A 24,439-nucleotide genomic window follows, 5' to 3' on the forward strand; every position below is an offset into this window, starting at 1 on the left:
TTAAGCCGGATGTTCTTATGCTTGGAGAAAAAGCATGGAACCGTTTTGGCTTTTTTTTCCCTCTGAAAAGTCGCATTTTGCCATTTGATTCTACCTGGACAGCACTCCTCAGTTAATTGCTACACAATTTTAGAGCTTCATTATTGAATGTACAAAAGAAATTTCAAACGAAAAAAAGTCCGCTATGAAAATTACAGAATAATTCCCACCTGCCCCCACGCACACACCCATGCAACCCTTCCTGCTGCCCCAGCTTTAAAACTCAGTTTAGCAGTCATGAAGTACTTGAGCTCACCCTGAAGCCTGCCAGGCAGTCCCCTAAGCACTGGCATGACTGGGTGCTGTACTGGCAGTCCCTAGGGGGTGTCCCCAGGCCTGTCCCTGCTGCACCCCCAGCTCACTCCCTAGCAGACACGAGTTCCCAGCACAGCTCCCAGGGCTGGGCGGCCCTGACACAGCCTGGCACTCTCAGCTGCTGACTTTGAAGACAGAGCTTTGAAACAAGAAGTTTGGAAGCACCAGATGATCTAGTCTGCTAATGAATGAGATCATCATAATGAGGATCTAGTCTGCTAATGAATAAGCTGGGTGTGCAGGATGGGCAGGAGCAGAAAACAAGCTTTTTCTGGGTTTCTGAAGAGATGGGGATGGCTTTGAAGTATTTAGCAGGAGACTTTCCTGTTCTCTGCAGAAACATGGTCAGATGCAGGATATACAAATACAGTACCTGCCATTTTAAAAAAACGCCTGCAATCCCTAAGGATCTTAGCTGCCAATATTCAGAATTATGTCTTACATCGTTATAAATCTAATTTTGGTATTAGCTTTCAAATTAGCACATCTATATTTGCCCTGCTTACTGGGGTCTTCTGCCTTTCATACCACTACACAATCCTAAATTTGAAACGCATGCAGAGGGCTGTCTTCTTCATTGGAGCAGGGACATTCCTTCTGTTTTCAACTCACAGTGAAAAAAAATCCCCTACTTGATAAACTAGGAAAGTGCAAACCACCCCCTCCCAAAACATGTGTATTGCTTAGGTACCAACGGTTTGTTTTTCTTACACAAAAATCACTTACTTAGTAAGTTTTTATTGAAATGCATTGGTGCTGATCAAGATAACATGGTAACTCATAACATCTGAAAACTTTCTGCCTATTAGCGAATTTCAGAACTTTATTCATGTGTACTCTTATATAATACATTTGTTGACCCTGTCAATGCACCTACTGCCAGATAAGCTTACACAATACAAGGAGTTATGTTTTCCATGGAAAAGCCCATCAAAGCCAAGAGAAATTGCCTGCTTGCATTTGCATCCACTGTTATGGAAGAGCACAAGATGGAAAATGCAGACAATGTGTAGATGCAGAAGTACTGTTATTAAAGGTGTGCATGCAGCAAGCACCATCCCACAACTCTCAGTCCTGTAACCACTGTATCCTGCTATACAATAACAACCTGCTTCCTTTTCAAAGTAATCACTGATGAGAGCAAATCTTGAATTTTTAATGCTGCCTGATGTAGGCAGCCCAACGCTCTAAATGAGAAAAAAAAAAGACCTGGTCCTAAGAGAGGCATCTGTCTATAGACTCTGCTTAAGAAAATTAAATGGGGCAAATAAAGTACTTCAACATAAAGTTTGAAGGAAATTCCAATTAAATGCCTTGTCCTAAATAGACAAGTGTGGATTGACTGAAGTTTTTCCTTGAAGGAAAAATTTTCTAATCATTCCACATGCTGCTATCACGAGTGGAGGAAGTTCTCCTCCATTCAGCAGCAGCCACCTGTGTTTCACAGACAGACAGACCTCTTGGTTTGCTGCAGCAGGAGATGCCTGTGGCATATGAAGAAAGAAAAGATGGGTGGGAATAAAGTTCTCCCCAAGAGTCTGGCTCTTCAGAAGGTGAAAGAAATGGTCAAGGAAAGCTCCCTGTTAGGGAGGGCTTCCAAGTTTGCTGTCAGTATTTTTCCACTTCTGGCTGATGCACAATAGCAGCTCATCCTGCTGGGGGGCTGTGATGCCACAGCATGCTCAGAACATACCCTAAGCCTTTCAAGTAGTATCAGTACCAGCTATGGATTCACTAGGTGCAAGAGGGTCTAAAGGAATAAAGCAATCTGATGGTCCCTTTTTTTTTATTTATTCAAGTTTCTTCCTAGGAGTACACAGGAATTGGAATTGCCTTCCTTTTTCTTGCATATATAGATGCTTGTTACTAATTACCACATCTGAGAATGTGACCTGAGAGCTGAACTGCAGCAAGAGCTGCAATCTCTATTCTTGTCCTCCAAGGCTGCACCACTGATCCTGAAAGTGGGAAAAGTGATATTTAGCATTTGTCAGCAAGACTGAGAAAAGTATTACAAGCTTTGTTTTATACAATCTACTGCTCTTCAATTTTTGAGGTCAGTTCCAGAGGTTGGGTGTTACCCTGGGTCAAAAATCAGAAATTCTGATTGAAGCAATGTGTGATTCTCTGCACAGAGGGAGGAGGTGTTTGGGGAAGGCAGGTGCCACTCTGGTGCAGGTGCAGACACTTGTGGGAGCTAAGATAACCTCACTGCCCACAGGCCTGGGGAGAGCCTGCCCCAAAAGCACTCGCTCCAGCTGGAAGGAGGGGCTTTGTTTGGCTCCCTTTGGAGGCACTGTGGCTGCCAGGCCTGCAGACCCCCAAAAAGGCATAAATTATTCAGAATTAGGGACCACTCCCAACTTAGGGTGCCACTGGGAAGTGCAGGAGTGAAGCCCTGCGGTACTCACCTGGCCACTGCCTCCTACAGCAGGAGCCTCTGCGGTGCTGCTGTTTTAAAGCCTTTTAGCACTTCGTAAAGCAGCCCTTAGCAGGCCACAAAGTTTACTCACTTCCATATGAGCTGTAAACAGCAGGATGGGAAACTCTGGGTTTTACAGAGGCGAGGAAAGGTTTCACTTCTTCAGAAAGCCCTGGGTAAAAGGGGAGACGGGGTATCCTCCAAGAGACACAGCCCCAGGGTGGGCTGCAACATGACAGGAGGTGTGAAACCTGGCCAGCACCAAACATCATCCACTGCAAACCACGTGAAGCAGATGAGAAACCAGCTAATTTTATATAAATACAGGGACAGGCTAGACTACAATACCCGGTGCTTTCAATAATACTGATATCCCCAGTTAATAAAATAATGAATGCTAGTTGTTATTAGTAGCAACAAATGAAGGAACCTACACAACCACTGAGACTAAAACATGATGCAGAAACCATGATATAAGTGACCAGAGCACCAACAATTACAGACTGCTTAGAAGCAACACCTTTATCCAGTGATTTATATTTTCCATGAATCAACCCAACCCACTTTTAGTTGTCTGTTAAATGAGGTTAAGATTACTATTACCTTGAAAAGTCAAAGAATTTCATTCAATATTGTCTCAGCACACAGCCCAGGATATGAGAACTGAGAATGCCTGATGTGGTATAATACTATAGTAAAAATATGACTGAACTGTGTAGCAAATTCTCAATGCTAAATGGGATATCAGTGTGTGGTATTCCATATTCTTGACCTATGTAAGATTTGCTTGTTCTGTGGCTTTTGATATCCACAGAGCTCACACTGGGTTTCTACTCTCTTATATCTTTTTATATCCCCATAAACATTAAAAACATTATAACTAAAATGTGAGAATGGTCTGCACCTGATTTTATCACGTGTTATGCTAATACACCATGTTAACGAGCTATACTAGGAATATTGAAAATGCAATAGCATCTTAATGCAATATTGATAAAAGACTGATATTCCTGCTCTTTCTGTCTCACTTGCAACAGTGCCTAGCAAATTATAGCTGTAGGTCCATGATCATAAACTTAGAGGAAACATGTTCAGTGTCTGTCAAGAGTCGAAAATAGGATTCACCATGCATTTGTGCCTATCTTCTTCATAAAATGTTTAATGCCCTGTGTTTTGCAGCACAGTTTATGCTGCATGTGACCAATATATGGAACTCCTTCTGTGTAATGCGAGATCATGTAATAGCTGTAGTAAACCAAATGTGCAATAATATTTATATACATCTGCTTTACATATAGGGTAGCAGCATGCACATCCATACACATGAGATTCTGCCCTATATATACATAGCAGTGCAAATTAACTCTTCAAAGACTTGAAATAACTTTCTGGTTTGCTTTCTTTTGTGGAAATTAAGTTACATGGAGCTTGCCAGCACCTCTCACAAGGAAAGAGGGATAGAGGGGCAACCAGCCTTTTAATACCTTGAATACCTGAGTATTTCCATTACTCTTAGTATAACTCTACTAACATAGTAGGAACATGATACTATATTTACCAACATACAGCCTATTTCAGCCACCAGTTTATCAAAGTTCTATTTGATTTATAAATAAAACACTATGAGAAATTATTCCATAAGATTAGGAAGCAAATTCAGCCTCTGTGCAATTCAGCAGACTTTAAAGGATTGCTATAGAGAACAATTTGGTTCTCCAAATCTAATGTATTCAAGGAGTTTGGAGAAAAACTGATTTTTTAACAAGAGTTTTACAGATGTCTGCTAAAACCTTAATAGAAGCTTTGAGCCAGAGACTTCTATAATTCAACCCCTGAACTTTTGAACAACAATTTTATTTAGAAAGTTGATTTATTCACAAGTAAATAGGATACAGTGTGGATGAAGTACAAGGGATCAGGAGGCAGTTATTAGATTTATAAGTACAAAAGCCTCACTGTTGCAGACAGTGGAGGCTCAGCAGTTACTGTACCTTTCAAAACTAATATGTAACCATATCTGTTTTAAAAGAGTGATTCATATTACTCCGAATGCATGAGAAACTCTTTCTCATCCCCACCACAGGAAACTTGAGTCTGATTTTAATGAGCTTCAATTGGAATGTGGCCTTTGAAAAGTAGTGCATTTGAAAAGATGGAACATTAAATTTTGTAATGATGTAAAACATCTTCAATTTTTGACAGGACAATGGTGCTTATTGTGCTTTATGGGCCCAGTGGTGATTCAAAGGTCACTTTGTATATGACTCCACAGACAGGGGCAGCAGTGAATGAAAATTAGGTTACATGTGATCAGCTTTATTATTAATCAGATGAAAATGGATTTTTAACATTTTTCTAATGAGCAACAGAGAAAGAAGAAAATACCATGAATAAAACTACAAGAAGGAACAGCAAGACCAAAATGCACAATGTGCATAACCAAACTAACGTGTATTAAATCTGAAATCCTTAAATACTGTCTCAAGAAATAAAATGCAGCTGCATATTTTTGTGTCATAAATATATAGAAAACTGCTGAAATACCTACTGTAATTTACTATCTCTGTCCTTTGTTTATAACTAACTAATGAACTGATTTCTTCGTACAGTATATTATAGTAGCACCAGATAGCAGTGCTATGGTTAAGGTTGTGTCAGCATTTCCATTATAAATCCTGTTTTTCAGGGGTTTATAACTCAGCTGTGAAAATGCAGCCCAGGCTAAAACTTGGCACACAAGGTCTCTGCCAGGAAGCACAATTATTTTACAAATTTCCCCAAAATGTCTCGTGGAATGTTGTGGGATCATATGAACACGAATTATACAAATACAGTAAAAGTTTACTAGTTTATAACTCAGCACTTGTTTATCCATAGAAACAGGTTTGATTAAAAAAAAAAAAAAGGCAGCAGCTTGTCCCTTTACAAAATGACAGGCTAACACACCTTTGCCCTGGAAGGAGCAAAAAATTAATATTTTAAAATCCTGTGAAGCATCACTCCTAAGCAGAACACTGTTTTTGAGTACCCAGGAATATTTTCATGCTAAATAAAACACAGTACTACAGAATTAGATTGTTGAACATTTACCATTGGGTCCTCACGCTGCGAGTGAACTTGCATTAAACCTCACATTAATAAAGCGCTTAATCACAAGAAGCCTGTGAGTCTAGCTCTGTGTTTGGCTCAGCCAAATGCCATTTGGCTATCAAAGACCTGTTTTGATTAGCAACTAGTGCCAAGAAGCAGGGAGAGGAGTGGCTCACAGAAACAAGAAACACTTCTTTTTGCAGTTAATCACCCAAAGAGGAGCAGAAAATACCACAGAACAGCAATGGCTGAGAAGCAAATCCAAAATCAGCCCCAGTGACAACAAAACAGCCCAGCTCCCATCCTGCCAGTCACCAGGGCTCACAAGGCTCTGCTGTGGGAAGCTCGTGGCCAAGGCTGGAGCCACCTGACCTGGGGCACCCTATTTTCCAACTTCCCAAAGTGGAGCAGCATCACTGACGTGCGTCAAAGGAACAGTGGGCAAACAATGCAACAGCCAAGTTACAGCAGCAAAAAGCACCAGTCAGCACAGGAGACAGTGTTATATGAGAGGCTGGGAGTATTTTCTATCTTTCAAACAGATTTACTGGGATATAAATGGGTGAGGGGAGCAGCAGACAGTGGGGTGAGGAGCAGTGCATGCTCCCTCCCTGTTTTCTCACACAGCACACACGCCCAGGCTTGGCAGGAGGGAAGTTGACCTGTCCCCTCTTGGCCCATTTGTGCTGCCCGTGCCCAGCCTGACCTAGGTTTTTGACACTGGCTTTTTCTGAAAACACTCCATGAGTCCATACAAGGATGGCTGCTGCATCCCAAGCAAAGCTGCTATTCCCTTCCACACAGCAGCAGAACACACAGAAGATGCTGGCCAGCCCTTTTCATGCTGCTGCCTCTGTCCAAAGCCTTACATCTTCAGGTAAGCTACAACCCCAAGCAGAGGAGCAATGACAGAGTTGCAGCAGAACCCAGGTGGTGCTGGCTGGGTGCTCCAAAAACCACAGCAGCACAAAACCCACGGGCCCAAGGAGCAGCTGCCTCCCACAGCCACTTCTCTCTGATAAGCACCTGAACTGCAGGAAGAGTTTCTTGCACAGCCATCCTACATCTACAAGAGATCATCCACAGCCTTGGCCCAAGGCTGCTGAAACAAAACCACTCATGCTCCAGCACAATCATCAGGGATGTCCCGTCTGCCATGGGAAGTACACGAGATAAAAATCACTCAAGCACGTTCAAAACTGTTTACATTAAACAATGAAAAGGAGAGAAGGCTGTGAGAACAAACGTGCTGCAGCTTACACTGAGTCATGTGTCAGCCCTGCAGAGCAGTGAGCCAGAGGGTCCTTCCCCAGCCCCACGAGCCCGTAGAGGCAGACAGATGCTCTACTGCAGCTGCAGAGCCAAGCTGCCCACGCAAAAAAACAAGTTCCCTGCAGAAGCAGGAACATTTGACCGACTGGTGGCTGAAGACACAGCATTTGCCAACAAGAAAGACAAACCAAATGTTATTGACAGCAGGGGGTTGGAGGGGAAACGTCTGAAATTCTCCACATCGAGGCTGCATGGCACTGACATTACCCACTGCAAAGCCCAGACAGGGCTGCACAAGGTTCCTGGCCCTCCACCCCAAACATGTTTAGATAGGAAAAAAATTTCAGCAAGGTCTTACTGTGGTTCCAGGGTTCTTCTTGCTCTCTTGCAGAAAGGGGCTACAGCAGAGAGGTGCACCCTATTTAACCAAGGGAGAGCAGCTGGACCCAATCCCTGGCTAACAATGTTCAGCTGCTCCACTGGTGCTCTTTTAGCCTCCCACTCTTCACACCAGGCAGCTTCACCCAAACAGAATTTTATGTGGGGCATTTTCCTGATTTCCAGTTTATTTCTGGGGGAAGATACAGGGATAATTACTTTTCCATATATTTCGTATCAGTTTGTGATCCTGCTCCCAAGGAGGGCTGGGAGCACTGAAGCCTGTTGGTATATTTTGAAAAGGAAGAGGGGGGAAGCAATCTAAAATATGCATTCTGTTAAATAAAGATGAAAAATGGATCTCTAACTGCTGTGTGGGTCAGTTCCTAATGAGTGTCTGTTCCATTGGCAGTCTGACTGTTCCATGTCAATCAGTGATGTCTGACTATCCTAGGCTGCAATATTAATGTATGTGTCTTTAAGAAAATACATAACATTTGCAGTATAATGTAGAGGATATGCCATAGTGTTTTTGATTATTAAGCTAAATAGCCATGTAAAATGAGTATAGCATATTGGCACTAATTCCTGCTGTACTGGGGCTCCTTTGTGAAACTAGTTAATTAGTTTCCCCCACCCCCCCATCCAAAACTTTGCTTGAATAAATTTGTGGTTAGCACAAGTATAAAGAATTCTGCTTTTCTTGGCAAATTTTTTCTCTCTTCCCCCATTTTCAAAGGAAACTTCCCCCATCTATTGGGATAGCAGTGTTCGTCTTGGATAAAGATGACTGGCTGAAGAAGTAACATTAGCAAAAATTTATTTTGTGTAGCAAAACAGCTGCCCATATTTTCTCTAAGCATAACTGTCCATCACACCATAAGGTGAACCAACAGATTCTTCAGACTGTTATAAACATGTTAATTCTTTAATAAATTAGCCACAAAAGAAGTGTTAATTAACTAGTAAAAATGTTTAGGGATTCTGTGAGAAAAACAAAAATCATAAGGATTGAAAAATGTATGCTTAGCGATATGTAAAAAAAAATACAGGTTTTTAACTCAGTTTCTGAGACTTTTACAACAAAGTACAGAGAAAGACAGATGAAATTATGTTCTGACTACATGCACTGAATAAGCCCAAAGGGAACCTCTGTATATAGTTATCAGTGGCACTGAAATCTGCTTAGGAAAGCAACAAGTCTTTTGTTCTGTTGACAACAGTTATTACAATTAATTCATTTTGTGATTGGTATTTGCACTGAGTGACAAGGTGTTATTTTACCTCAGTAAAAGTTAAAATGGTAATACCTACATGCGAAATAACACTGAGTTTGCTATCACTCACTCAAGAAAAGAAAAGACTCTGTTCAGAAATGCCTGCTCAGCCACCACTCCTGCAAACCTGAAGTGTTAGCATCAGGCTTCTCCTGCTCTTATTTCCCCAGATTTGTGGTTTTGCTCTTCTAAAAGTTTATTTGGGAAGAAAAAAAGAATGGAAAAAAAAATTGCCTACTTTTTGCTAAGTGACAGAACAAAGCATCAGTGAACAGAGCAAGGGGTCTGCAAAGGCTCAGCTGCAGGTGGGGGTGAGATGCTGGCTGCAGATGCAGGGAGCCTGCCCGGGGTGTCAGTGCTGGGGGACACGAGGTGTCCCCTCTGCAGTGCCCCAGCCGGGCTGGCTCTCGGGGCTGCCGGGCGGAGAGCGCTCCCCTCCCGGCCAGAGACAAGCGCAACCCTGGGCAGGGGATGCTCTCCGTGCCACGCCCTGGGAGCCACAAGAAGGGGGCTCCATATCCCCGGGCTGGCTGTGCTCTGTGCTGTGGGATGCTCTCTGTGCCCCACCACAGCAGCGGGCTGGCTGCGGCCCGATCCTCGCAGGGACACGGAGGCGACAAACCCCGAGGGGCCAGAGCAGGGTCTCTGTGGCCGGACGCACGGCAAGGTGCCAGGCAGGTGCTGGTGCTGCGGGTACAGAGAGCTCAGGGCTACAGACACGAGCCACGGGGCTCCCGGTGCCCGTCCCGGTGCCCGTCCCGGTGCCCGTCCCGGTGCCGCAAGGCGGGAGCGCTGCGGGGCCCAGGGGAACGTGCAGGGCAAAGCCGAGCCCCATGGCTGCAGCCACACCTGGGGGACTCTGGCCCCTCTCTGGGACACCCAAACCCCATGGTGCAGCCACACCTGGCTCTGGCTCCTCTCTGCACTACCTGAGCCCATCTGCACAGGGAGCGGGCCCCACAGCTGCCTGCTAGACTCTCAGCTGCCCACTTTTAGCACGAGAAAGACAAAGCAAGGAGCGAGGAGCATTAGATGATATAAATTTTACTTTTTGTAGCAGGACCCAGCAAACCAAGGAAAGTTTGCAGCACTAGCAAATGGCAAATAATCCATTAGCTATGGATATTTCAGCACGTCTCTACTTTTATTATGAGTTAGCCCCTCTAAACCATTGACTTAACAGAGAATCATTATAAATCCCCATTTTGAATTTTTTTATTAGCAGTATTTATCACCTTCTCAAAATCAATCCTATATTTTTAAATTAAAACAAATGACTACTTGTACTGCAATCAATATGAGTACATTTCCCTTTTTTAAAAGGAGAAAAAATGGAATACAAAGAAATGTCCTTCTTTGGCTGCATCAATCCAATTTCAATATAATTCAATATTTAATAAATATAATCCTCCATGTCTGTGCAGGGAAACATCATAAAAAATGCAAAAGGTTTCTTGGTCTCCAATAACTTGTATGAAACAAAGTGTTTCCTTATTCCTTCCATAAATACTGCAGTCATATGCAACTATGTTTTGTTCTTCCTGCTTATTAGAAAAGTATTCTCTGATTATTTATAAGAAAGGCGGTTTACATATTTCATTATTAAAAATCAAAAATGTCTACCTCCCATCTCCAGAAAAATATCATCTTTATCTCCTTATACTTCTTTGACTTGTCGTTTTTGAAAGGGCAAGAAAGAAAAACCTTATATAATACCTAATTTGTACATCTGTGGTTTCCCTCTGACTTGCATAGGCACCATATGTTTTTAATTATCATAATAGCCTTAAAGAACCTGTTCAGTGGGAAACACATATGATCCTTTTATTAGTGGTTTGCAATTTAAACAGTTTTAACAGAAAAGGTCTGGCTATAAGGGACTGAGAAGCACAAAGGTCTAAAAACCCTGTTATTGACCTCTGAAAGCATGAGTTCAGATCCCACCCACCGAGGTGGGACCTGGCTCTCCTGCCTCTGACAGAGGTAATCAGTTGCATGTGAAATGGCTCTTCCGGACCTTAAAAGACATAATCTCCAATCTCAAATGACTTGATGTTTCAGTCAACTACTGTCAGAGTGAAACCAGGGTCTGTGAACACCACCGTGTACCCACTCTGCCTGCTCCTACCTAGCAAACGCTCTCACAGCCATGGTGCTGTAGGAGAAGCCCTGCAAGCTCCAAAAACCCAGAATTTCAGCAATTCTCATGAGTCATTGCCCTTTCAAATTCCCAGTTTTGTCCTTTATGCAAACGCAAGACTGGTGAGCACGCCAATATCCCAGTCATTCGGAGGTAGGAATTAAATTTAACAAGTTCAATTCACTCCTGATTCTGGACATCTAAACACATAATCAGCCTGATAATGTTATTAATTATCATTCAAGTGACAACCTTTGACACTGGCATGCTCCCACAACCTCCCTACTCCAACAACTCAAACAGAAAATCGTTGGCATGAAAACCCACAGTCTTATGAACAGAAATTGCAAATAAGCAGGCACTGAACATACAACGGGGAGTGAGCAAAATCCCCCTTTTCAGAGAGAAAGCAGAGGCTCACACAATAGCACAGTCACCTGACCCAAAATGAAATTTGCACAACTTCAACCCAAAACAGATAATTTTCACCCCAAACAAAGATCTGTGGGGAGAAGAGGGTGGGGAAGGGAGCCTAGCTAAAATTACACTGAGGCTGGAAGTCGTTATGGCTCCATCTCAGGAGATGGATGGTATCCTCATTAGAACGAAGCTTTATTTAGATGGACAGACAGAATCCTTATTAGAACATTAGGCTGAAAAGTTTAAATGTCAGGAAATACAAAATTAGGATTCTGCAAATAAATGCTGACTTGGAGAAAAAATACTTAGAGCTTCCAGAACAGATCTCACTGGAAATACTTAGGAAAAATTGCAATCACTCAGGAATTGCAATCTCCCATGCCAATCTAACCCTTCAAGGGTATTCTTGGAAAACTCTGTTTCACAAAAGTCAGAGGAGATCCCTTTTCTTGGGCAAAGTGGTTTCCACTCCTGATCTGATGCTATCAGCTCCATCCCTGGCTGCCCGCTGAGCCCAGAGGGAAGGAGGACTCAGGACCTACCATCTCCCACCATCCATTTCAGGAAAAGCCCATCCAAAGGGGAACATGCTAATGTTGGAAACCCATTTCCACCTGCACAGACCCCCAAAACTGAATCAGCCATTCTATGCCCTTCCCTGTCTCATTCCCCATTCTCAGGCCCTCTGCTTTCTCCAGGGAAACTCAGGTATTTTGCAGTGATGGAAAGGCAAGCTTAATTATTTTGCATACAAAAGAGATGGTCATAGTTTTCCATTTTACCTGCAAGCTAATGGATCTTGGGATACCAGACGTGGATGCTCAAAATCCCCTCTGGAGCCCTTCTGGTGATTTGTCGTCTCTTGGTTGCCTTTGGTGCACACGGATCTCTGCCGAGGTAATATGTGAGCTATTGCACACTAAAAGCAGATTTTTGAGAGAGGAAGCTCAGGCACACACACACATCCCCCCCACCCCTGCCCAGGCACCCTCCACCCCCTCATCCTGCACCTGGCTCCAACGTGCAGGGACCTGAGGAGGACCTTCTCATCCCCCAGGCTTTGTGGGCCAGGCAGCAAAGGCACGGCAGGGTTTGCTGGGAGAGCAGAGCTCTGCAAGGCATGGGCCTTGTCCCTGTCCCAGCGTCATGGGGAGGGCTGTGGGTGCTGCTGTCCCCACGCCTTGCTGGAACAGACCCAGACAGCTGGGGACATGGAAATGCTGACTGAGCAGCCATGTCCATGAAGCTCACCTGAGCTCCCTGTTCTTCCTGTGTGCAGCAGCTGATGGCAGAGGGTCACCCACCTGCACATCGCAGGCCTGCCCCCTTTGCCAGGGGCCTCCACACTGAACCAGGCCTCTAGGCCTCCACACTGAACTTTCTACTCGGGCCAGAAGGGGATGCTTATGGAAGCAGATTTTCTGCTGGAAAATGTAAAAGAAAAATAAAATCGTGCATTTGATCATCTAAATAAATATAGACTTCTCTCTTTAGGAGTTTGGGGCTTTTGTTTCCCATGTGAATCCAGCAGAAATTTAGCTTTCCTTTCGCACAGCCTCACCCGTAGATCATCAGGGTGAAGTTTTCTGGTGAACAGAGGTGCTCAGTGTTTAGCTTGCAGCATGGGGGGAAGCAGGGAACACCATGGTTGCAGTCACACAGCCAGAGGATGATCACTGACCAGGCCAGCCTGAGCTCCACACAGTCAGGTTTGTGTACCTCTCACGCCACCTTCTAAGCAAGTGATTCTGCCAGCCCCCTGCAAAGGAGGGAGCAGGCGCATCTCCCAGGATGTATTTCCTCACCTATGGAAACACACACAGGATCCATCCCTCCCTCCCATCCATCTCTTGAATTGATGTCTGCCACCACCAAGTACAGTCAGCCCAGGGACCCCTCATGCTGCAAGTCTTAAACTAAGTGCTTCTGCTTCATCTTCTTCTCCCACATACAGTTCTACCTTAAGAGAAATCCCAGCTCTGGGCCTGAGAAAACTCTTTCTTTTTTCTCTTTAAGGATCCTCCTTTCACAGTAAGGATCCTCCAAATTTCCAAAAAGTGGATAACAACAATACCACTGTGATCCCATCTGCACACAGCAATGGCACTGTAATGCATAGAGCATAAACCACCAAATTCCCACAGACAGCATCTGTCTTACTACAAACAATGGACCATTATCTTGTAAATAATTCTGATTAAGCTGCAGCATTTTCCCCAAACAAACAGTAGGGGAGCAGAGGGTGAGGATTTTTCTAGTGGGAGTGTCGGTTTTCTCCTTCCCCAGCACTGACACTCAGTTTTTTATTCAACTGATTGGCCCCCTCCTCTCCCTGCTCTGTCCCCCATGGCTTGGTTTTCATCTTCTGACCTTATCCTGCTGTCAATCATTTTGGCAACTAAAGAGGGAGCCGTCATGTTAATGGGATTCCCACCTCTATCCTTTGGGAAAGCTTTTCTGGTTTGTTTTCTTCTTTTTCACCCCAATGTACAGTTATATAATGATTAGTGAATACACCCACAAGCCCTCCCGTTATTAAACAGTTCTGCTGTTGCGGGATGGAAAACTCAGCGGCACCACTGGGTGCTCCTTGGTGCTGGCCAGGGTTTGGGGACATCTGGTTGTGTGGGTGATGTGTCTCGGTGTGTTTGGCATCTGGATCAACATGGCATGGCAGCAAACTTTTCTGGGTAAAAGCTGTCACCATCTTCAAACTCCCAGCAGGGAGAGCAGAGCCCTCAGCTGCCAGCAGTGGGGGAATGGGGCGGGTTTCTGCAGCCCCCAGGAGCAGTACACTGCTCTGCTCTGCACTCCAGCTGGCAGGCTGAGCCAGCAACAGGTTAACAAGCATAATCTGAAAGGATTTAAAGGAGAACCAAGCACACAGACTGGAACAGGGTTAGGTGTACAAAGGGAAAATTGAAATGAGACACAATCAGGGCTAAGGTGGCCTTTTTCTGAGGTTCTGAAATTGATCTGTGTGGCAGCTGTGAGTTGAGGAGAGCCCCAAAGAAATCCTGAATTTCATCTTTAACCTATTCATCTCAATGCACAAACCTTTTCTTATATGTCTCTCTTGACAAATGTCCCATTTCTATATGGCTTTTTGTTGGTTTTTCTTCCCTGCATCCTCTTAATTTGCCTTGTTATTCGTGTGAGAATTTTGGGGTCAAACACAGTTCCTGGCTTGAATTTAAAAAAAAAAAAAAAAAAAGGAGCAAGGACTAACACAGGATGGGGACATTGAATAACAGGCAAGAAAAATTTTAACTTCCAAGTTGTGAACTGAAATCACTGACATTCAATAAAAAACCACACAAGAGCCAATTCAGCCACCAGACTAGGATCTTCTGAGCACCATGGGGACCAGTCACACTGCCCTGAACAGAGGGACAAACTGTGGCAGACAGTGTGGCAAGACCTCAGTCCTGACCAGGGAGCTGCTCACACAGGGGAGCTGCAGCAGCAGTGGGGAGGGAGCAGCCCTGCAGACACTGCTGAGCCATCGCCTGTGCTGGTGGCACACGGGGCTGGGGCTGGCCTGATGTGGTGAGACCAAAACCTGCCAGCTCAGCCCAAAGAGGCCTGAGGTAAAAATTCATGGATTTGGTGAAAAGATATTATAGTCAAAGCATGCCACAGCTGCTGCAGAGAGCCCTGAGTACCACGGGCAGGGGTAAGAGAGGTTTTGGTGATGGATTCTTGGGCTGCTTGGGAAGTCAGGCTCACCCACACTGCTGGGGCACCACAGCCATGTACACACCCCACCCTTATTTGCAACATGTGTTTATTTTCAGCAGGAAATTTTTATAGCTTACTGTAGTTATGTCAGAGAAGGAAGCTTTTGTACACTGAGGACTTATATAATGTTCTTCATCTTCAAAGTGCTTTACAAACATTAATTAATTCATTTATCCTCACAGCACTCCTACCAGGGAGATAAGTACTATTATTTTCCATTTCGTAATGTAGAATCCAAAGCAGAAAACTTATTTCTTTCCATGGTCAGTGAGTGAATCACAGGTAGACCTGCAGGAGAAGTGAGGATGGCCAGCTTCTGAATTGGATCCCCCCCTCCCCAAATCGTTTTTAAAAGACTTGTGTTCTGACAGAGTCATGCCACATATCGGGATATGCCTTGGGTTTTTCCTTCAGTAAGAGATAATTAAGGAACAATTCCCTCTCTGATCCCCAGCATGGCATGCTATTTTCTACCCCACTGTTGCTCTGCAGCTGAACAATGGCTGTTCTATGCAGGGAAGGGCGCTACAGACGCCCCGGATCAGAGGAGATTGGCTTAAAGGAACTGGCTGGCCCTCGTCTCGCCCTGTGGACAATGGGGCAGGCAAGGCAGCCTGGGTGCAATGCCTGACATGGGGGTGGCTTCAGGGACACCTGCTTGTAAATGGCACTGCTCTGGGCAGGAGCCTCTCTTAGCTGAAATCACTCACACCCACTGTACCTATCTTGAAATTTCATGTAGTAGGAAAATTGCTGTGGTTTCCAGTATTTGGTCTCAATCCCAGTATTTGGTTTCAATCCTAAGTGTAATCCTTTGTCATTGATGTGGGAGGGGTACAGAGTGCTCCTGGTTCACCTCTGTGGTGCAGTTGTAAATAAACCTCTTTCCTGCCTGCTCCTCTCCAGCAAATGAGCAGCTGCTTCAAATGGCAATAACAGTTACTGTGAGCTTGAGAGGCTCGATTTCAAGACAGCTCAAAAACAAAAACTGTGACCAGGTCTTCTAAGGGAGTGTTCAGGTCCAAGAATTTGAGGCAAAATCATGGATGACAAACTGGGGAAAAAATTCCCTGAAATTTTATAATTTCTGAGAAAGACAAATTTCACCTGTTACAATCCTTGTCACTGGAGACCTTGGCCACCCTAGGTTTTTGTCCCACTTTATGTTTTTACAATAATCAGACTGCATAAACCCGCAAACTTTCTAGGCAATTTTCAAGCTCAAAAAAGAGACACTCATTAACAAAGTACGCCATGGCATACTGCAGAAGATATGACCATGTCCTACGGGGAAAGGCCCATACCTAGATGTTGCTTCAGAACAATCAGAACAATTGTTTAGTCATAAATGTTTTTTGCATATGACTCATCAACCCTTGAAAACAGGATTCCTTATATAATGCAAGTGCTGACACAGCCTTCACTTGAGTGGTGTGACTGCAGCTGTATAATTACAACTTTAGATTTGATGTTATGGACCTTAGGTTATGCCATTCAGACAAATGCTCCATTGTAATACAGAGATATTTTTTCCTTAGTCATATTGCCCACAGGACAATAAGGACTATATTCACAGCTCACTGCATAGAAGTTTAGGCATGGAATAGCTAACGGTACTACACAAAATGAAATTATACCCAATGGGGGTTTAAATGGATTCATAATTGCCACTTTTTCTTGTATTTTTTTTCTGTGCTCCTAGTTGATACTTTTTTGGAAGTGCTCTCCAAATAAAAGGAAGAACAATGTCACACTGAGTCTGGATAAATGTTACAGTTGTCTCACAAATGCTGTATTATTTCTAGCCCTTCCAAAATAATATAATTGTCCTACTGCTGAACCACAGATTTTTCTCAGTATGACACAGAACACTAAAATGTCAGGTCCTGACTCATGGTGTTTTGGTGGAATAAATAAAAAGTACCAATATGCTATTCAGAAGGGGGAGCATTAATGAAGACGTGACACCGGGAGCCCCAGCCATGTTTTCCTTTAGCTCCCACTGCATGCTCAGCGGTGCTCCGGACAGCGGGCCACCTGTCAGGGACCCCATCCTGGAAACACTTACCATGGACCTGGGTGGTGCTACTGGCACTGGCAAGGCTGGCTGCTGCTTCTCCTAAGCTTGCTTTACCTCAGGAGAATCCTACGTGGGCCTGGGGAGGGAGGCTATTCTCAGGATGCTCACCCATGGGAAACCAAAGGAGCGTTCAGGGTTATTTGCAGGATTGGAGCTGTGACTTCAGTAAGGCTGGGCAGGATTACCCAAGAAAGATCACTCACTCTTTCTGTATGCTCCTTGTATTTGTCCACTGGGACAGGCCTTGCACACCCATGACTCACTAAGTCTGCATTTCCAGCTGCAGCACTAGAACCCTGTATTTGACTCACCCCGGCACTGATATTTACACACTTAATCCACCCACAGTGCTCATTTTCAACCCAGTGCCTTCCACAAAAATTTCTACTGGATTTTAATAGTGACAGAGGAGAAACAGCTCCCACATTCCCAAGGTATTTTCTGTGACAGAGGAAACAAGCTTACTGCCCCCCTTATATACCTTCCTAACCATACATGGCACCATTCTAATGCCTTAAAAGATGGGATTTTTCATAAATATCATTCACAAGGACAACAAGCAGCTTTGTAGAGTTTTCCTCTCAAAGCATCAAACAACTGTGGATTGCATGAGTGGTCTTTGGTCTACCAAAAGGTACAACAGTTTCTCAGAGAGTTTTCTTGAATTAAACAAAATGACTCAAAACTGCACTAATGGTTAACAGCTTTTTTTTTTATTAGCAACACTGAGATAAGTTATTGAAGCATTTTAGTATTGTTTTACATTCCATTCAGAAGTGACCTAACTTGTAACTCCATATACATTTAAAGATATAGTTTGACACTTATTCAGAAAGCAACAATTATTAAAACTTACATACCTTCATTACCAGGAAACCTTAATATATTTTCTAATTACTTCCAACAATACTCTATTCCAAAGCACATGATAACCCACTAGAAGTTTACACATTTCACTTCAATCACAGGTTTTAAATTGTGGATGTCAGAGTGCTGTTCATTGAATTTTACTGTCTTCTTGGTTAATATTGGAAAACCTGGCACAATATATTAAGCTAGAAATATTGCTTAAAGAATATGAAAAAAGATAACTACAGTATTTTTTCCTGCTAAAGCATTACAAAATACAGGACCATTAAAAACTCAAATAGAAATGACAATAAATAACCTTAAAAATGTTAAGAGAATTTTCACTCATACTAAAGTCCATTCCCTAAGCTTGCCAAACACATAAATAACAGAACATATTCAGGACCTCTATTTTTGTACTATTATGATGGTTTGTTATATATTGTGGATGTATTGTGTATACATATATTAATGCTTACACTTAAGATATATGTTTTTTTCTTTGCTGATACAATTAATAAGCCTCAGGTAATTATTTATCCCTGGCACTACAGGCATCTAGATAGGTGGGAGCAAAACTCAGAAATTCCAGATATGCAATACTGTGCATAACAAGATCATCTCTGCATAAAGATATCCTAGGTTCCTTAGATTACAAAGATGAATTTGGTTATTTATTCCTGAAAGCCTGTAACATAAAATTATAATTGCTGTCAAATTAATTGTTTAAAATTGGCCTCATAATAGGTATTAATCGTACACTTAGTTTTGACTTACAAGAATGTCTAAATTGCTCATGTTTATGAGTAGTTATAGGAAATACTATACCTCAGACACAAGAATGTATATTCCTCAACCAAAACACAAACCAGAGCATTGTCTCACTTTGGAAAGACCTGGAAACATCTCTATGCCTCTGCCTAATCCTAAATTATAATTTAAATTTGACCTGGATATGACAAAAATAATAAGAATATATTGTTTGGGAGATGAAACTTAGAGCAAAAATCATAAAGCTCTAAGCTTACATCATTATTTTGTCTCTGCAAAGAAAAGAAAAGCCTTTCTGTGCTAGGGATTTGCCTTGGTGCGGCTGGCCACTGATGTCTGAAATCAAGGCACATACCAAGGCCTCCTTTTGCAAACACAATCCCCCTTTCAGATGTGGTGCTAGGAGGGACTGAATGCCTCCAGTCTCTCTGGGAATAGGAGGTACGCAGCACTTAGCTGTATCAGATATTTTAGGGGTTAATTTCCAGAAACATAAATGGAATGGGAATGTCACACCACAGTATGAAGAATGGTAAGAACTAAAAGTTTTCAACAGTAAACAAAATGGTGATACTGAACTTGTCACCTGACCAATTTCTGATACAACAAAATACAATCAAATTAAATTACATGAAAATAACAATGAAATTTAAAGTCAAATAAACATAGGACCTGATTCTGCAATCCTTAGTCATGTAAGTAGTGCTACTCATCAGGAATGAGGGATGCAAGACTGGGCCCTTAGCTTCTGCTTAGGAAGTCAGTGTTGATTCAGACAGTATCTCTTCTAGCCAAAAATATGCAGCAAAAGGAAAGTAACATAAACAAGGCTAAATGTCAACAGTGTTTGCAGACTTACAGACACCATCCATTTGTTTGTACTGAAATGACTAGCGAACCATTTGGCAAATACAATGCTATTCACAGACCAGCCCTTTTATCCAGCAACACAAACTTCACTGGATCACTGGCATTCCCAGTTAATTAAAAAAAGGAAGCAAGCCATATGAGTTTGGTTTGATATTGCCATGCAAATGGCACTGTGACATCCAGAAGTGTGTCTGAAACCCAGGCGGGGGCTGAGGTGCTGATCTCCTGCTCAGAGGAACAGTTTGTACTCTAAAAGCTGGCCTTGGACCTCCTAACTGAAACTAAGAAACCTCTTCAAAAGCACGATAATGGGGTAAAGAAAAGCCTGCTGTAAAACTTCCATATCATTTCATTCTGCCTTGAAGGAAAAGAATATTCTGGTTACTCCTCCAACTGCAGATCCGGACAAAGCGTTCCTTAAGTGCATTACATGATATTGTAAATGGGCAGTGCTACAATTTGCTGCAGTAGGATGACCTTCCATTGCCTCAGAGCTGTCCTAGAGCTTGAATATATCAGGCCTTTGCTTCTTAATACGGATTTTGTGATTTAAAAGTTCTGCCATAAGGATTCAGGTGAAGTCATCACAAATAATTAAAAATCTTTTTCCGTGTTTCATGTGTTGGTGGTAGTTCTGACGGGGTTAGCATTATGATCTTTTTGGTTTTGACACCTGTGGCAATAAGCAATTTACAATAACTAAATTCACTAGTTAAACATTGGGGTAGAGCACTATAATTATGTGACAATAAAGCTGTAATAATCTGCCACAATTGATCTTCCCCTTGCCCAGCCCTCTTGTCTGCGCTGCAGTTCCACATTTGGAAGGTATTTCAGAAAGTTACAATGCTGAACATTTTAATAATTCTGTGCAATGCTGAAAGCTTTCTGCTGCAAAGGAAACTGAAAATGCTCGGCCCTTTGCAGGACCAGAACTCCAAAGCTGCTCCCATGTATCAGAGGGGCCCTGCCCTGTTTTCATACAGTGAAAGAAGTGATAATGGGGTGGAGCCTGTGCAGGAGAAAACAGCACTAATTGCAGAGGAAAGCAAGCATGAATGGAAGCAAATTAGATTTAGAGACAACATGGAACTAATACTTTTGGACATCATTAAGTGTGGATTCAATAGCACTAACCCATTAAGCAGCCAGCTAACACCCAGGACTATATCTGGCCAGTAGCTCTGTAGCCCATCAGCTCTCCTTTGAAAGCCTCAGTACTTCCCAAGTAGCAAATGCAAGCAGAGAAATTTTACCATCTTGGTCACTAAGCAGAGAAATTTAAATGGGAGGAGAGAGAGAAGGGATAGGGTCTTGTCATAAAGGGCCTTGTGCACAAATCACAAGTAAATTAAGGTATTGGAACAGAAGCTAGAACATTATGGTGATGCAACTACATGTGTGTGGGAAGATAAGCAGAAAAAGAGAAGAGCATAAATGGAAAGGAAAACAGATCTTTCAAAACTTAAATACAAAATAGATCTAGAACCTCCAAGCTTAACTTGTCAAATCAGCAAGGGCTGTGAAAGCAGAGTACATAGATGCTCAAGACAGCTACCAAGCCATGGACCTTGGGTCTCCTCCCCTCCCCGCTGGGCTACTTGCTGCCAATCAGCAAGGAAAGACCTGTCCTCTTCTTAGGAACTGAGTGCCAGCAACATTAACAAGATCCACTCCTAGGTAGAATCACCTGAGACTCCAAAACCAAGTACAGTTCAGGAGTAACTCTAAAATTATCTACATTCTTTTTTTCTTTCTGTTCATTCTGCTGTATAAGGAGAAATATTACAAAATTCGTGATTTTTTCTCAGTAGCATTTTGACATGAAAATTTCTTTATTATGCAGTAATTATGGTTCTTTCCTAATTGTGTCTTTCATCCCTGCAGCCTGAAGCATGATAGGAGCATAAATGAATTATGTGTACATCATCAGTCTCTCTCATTCTTCATGACAGGGAAACTGAGGGCTGCTTCCACATGTGCAGTGACTTTCTGAAACAACAATGTGAGTTGGAGGCATTCTCCTCTAAAAACAAAACTATTTTTGTGCCAAGATTTTTGCTTAAAAACTGACCTACTATCTTAGGGTAAAATCTGCCATCTAAAAACGATCCACATGGATTGCTGAATACCCCAGCTTGTTTTTAGGCAGCCAGAAATTCAACTCAATTAGCGTGGCCAGCCAAAGAAGCAATCTCAGCTTACTGAAGCTGAAATATTTTATTTCAATTTTATTTCCTCTGTATTCTGACCATAGAAAGAGCACTATGCCTTGCTCTCTGAGTGTGCAAGGACTGTTATCAAATGCATCAATGTTTTCTCTTGAGATGTCAACAACACTCACATCACTGGCTGTAAAAAGAAACACAAATGCATGGAGTCTCCCCACACACAAAAGGAACATGAGAATTATGCCCTGAAATCAGATGCTGGAGGTGTGTCTCAAGTTTTCTGATCTCCCAGGCAGTGGGAGAGACAAAGAGAACCAAGACTTTGGTCATGGGCTTCGTGCAGGAGGAAAGGAAGGAAGGAAGGCTAATAAATGAACAGGGTGCTCCTGATTGCTAATCTGCAAGTGCAGAAACATCAGGTGGGATTCCCCACACTAACATGCACAGATGGAGTGTGATTTCACAGTGTAAAATGTCACTGAAAAAATGAAAACTCCCCCAAAACCACTACTTTCAAGTGGGTGGTGTCCAAGCCAATCAAAAAAAAAAAAAGAGCTACTGACATGGGGCTGATACTCATCCACTTTTCTGTGAGTTCTTGAGAAAAATAAAATAATGTATTTAAATACATCAACCTTTACACTTATGTTCTGCGAACACCAATAGAATGACAGAAAAGAATTTTAAAAAGCTATTTTTGGAGGGGGGAGACAGAAGGACTCCTACTGCATTTTTGATTTAAAAAAACGCTTAAAATGTAGAACAGAGAAGCTTCTGTTGTTTCTTTTTTTCCTTCATACTTCAAGTCAAATCCATTATCACTGGGCAGAGCTTGTGAAAGGGATATGGTCTTTAAAATCATATAAACTCAAGCTATCATAAAATGTCTGTTGAATTGATTGGAAGATGAAACAAAAAACTAATGGAAGTAACATGACCTCATTTCAATAATAATATTAGAGAGTTTTTTTCTGTTGTTGTTTTAAAAATCTTGTGCCTGTGAAAAAGTATAAAGATATTTTGCACAAAGCAGCTAATCTTAGTTTTCTATTTTTTTCAACTTCTTTGTTTAGACAGTAATTTCTCTGCTGTATTTTTTTTTCTTTTTTGTTAATTGATTTTACTCCACAAATGGAAAAAAATCCAAGTAGGATTTTACCTGCTGTCAATTAAATCAACTATCAACTCTTTTCAATAATGTAAATGCTGATTTTGAAGAATCTGGAAATATTTCCAACTATCTAAATTGCTTCTTAGTGCACTGAGACACAGAAGTTTACAAGTAAGGCCACGTGGATACTTGGGCAGATATTGGTTTAATGACAGATATGGGCAGATAATGACAATATTGTGAAGTCACAATGCTCTAAGGATACAAGTGAGATAAAATCTGTGTGCAGGTATCAGAATTTTTTTATTCCATCAACTAATACAGATGGAAAAGCAGGGAGGAGCCTGGAAAGGGCTTTGAGCATCTACACTGCCAATAAAATCAGACAAAGCTCCCCCTAACCTTAGGTTAACCAGGGGAGCCACTTTTAAGTGCTTGCAGATTGAGGGTTTCATTTTAAATTGTCAGGCTTTAAAACTGTTGATAACATTTTCTTTTCTTTTTTTTTTTAAACTTGAATACATTTTATTATGCATATTCAGCTCTGACAGTGTGTTTTCTGATTAATTTGAAGGTTAAATAAAATGAACATTACTGAAGTTTTTGTGTCTTTTGCTGACTCTGCTTTATAAAGTGATATTGTTTTCAAAGGATTTACACTCTAAAATCTCTTTCAAACAAACACTATGTTGACAAAATAGGAGCTAAATAATAAAACCAAAAATCCTCAATCTCATTTGTTCCAAATAGATTTAACTTTAATTCTTGTAAATATGAAGTGTGTGATATGAGGAAGTAAAACTGCAGTTTTGTAAATCAGAGACTAGAAAGGGTAAAAGGTGGTTTTATTTGTTTGGAGTGTTGTTATTTTATTTACCTGGAGGCATACTCTTAATCAGGCAAATCACAATTTACACAACTGCTAGTTAGAATAGTGAAAATGGTCAAGGGCAAGTACTGCATGTGTGCCATTGAATCAAACCAGAAAATTATAATTAAAAAAAGAAAAGGAGGGAAGGAAAATAAAAGAAAGAAAAAATAAAATCTATTCAACACAGGTAGACACATTCCATGCACTTGGCCTTTGATTTCATTAATGTTGTGGTAACTGAACACACCTCCAAAGAAAGAAAGAAAGGGGGAAAAAAAAAGAGAGAAAGCAAGGTTTGCTTGGCAAAGCATCCAGTGTTTTTCATGGGTTTGTATATCAAAATACTGAAAAGTTTGCAAGTTACCATGTATATTTTGTATATTTTTTAAAACTTTTTCCTCCTTTGAGTATGCTAAAGCAGTAAGTATCCCCTTCCGATGCCACTAGCACAGATAGTCTATATTGCTGCTACTCTAGTTTAAAAAGCAGGTTCTTTCTAAAATCCTGTTTAAGTATGCATGCAGCACTGCTGATTTCAATGGAGTAGACCACATATAGGACAAGAATTTGGCCCACAGGGTTTAACATTTAAAAAAATGTATTACTAACAAACATGACTAAG

At 42.0% G+C, this 24,439-nt stretch overlaps 1 protein-coding gene across 1 annotated transcript in view; it reads right to left on the reverse strand.

Annotated features, from left to right (window-relative positions):
• Positions 1-24,439, reverse strand: part of ZNF536 (zinc finger protein 536) — a 288,662-nt gene that overhangs the window by 92,662 nt on the left and 171,561 nt on the right. The window lies entirely within an intron of this gene.

This window comes from Molothrus aeneus, chromosome 11, assembly GCF_037042795.1.
Source record: "Molothrus aeneus isolate 106 chromosome 11, BPBGC_Maene_1.0, whole genome shotgun sequence".
NCBI classification, from domain to species: Eukaryota; Metazoa; Chordata; class Aves; order Passeriformes; family Icteridae; genus Molothrus; species Molothrus aeneus.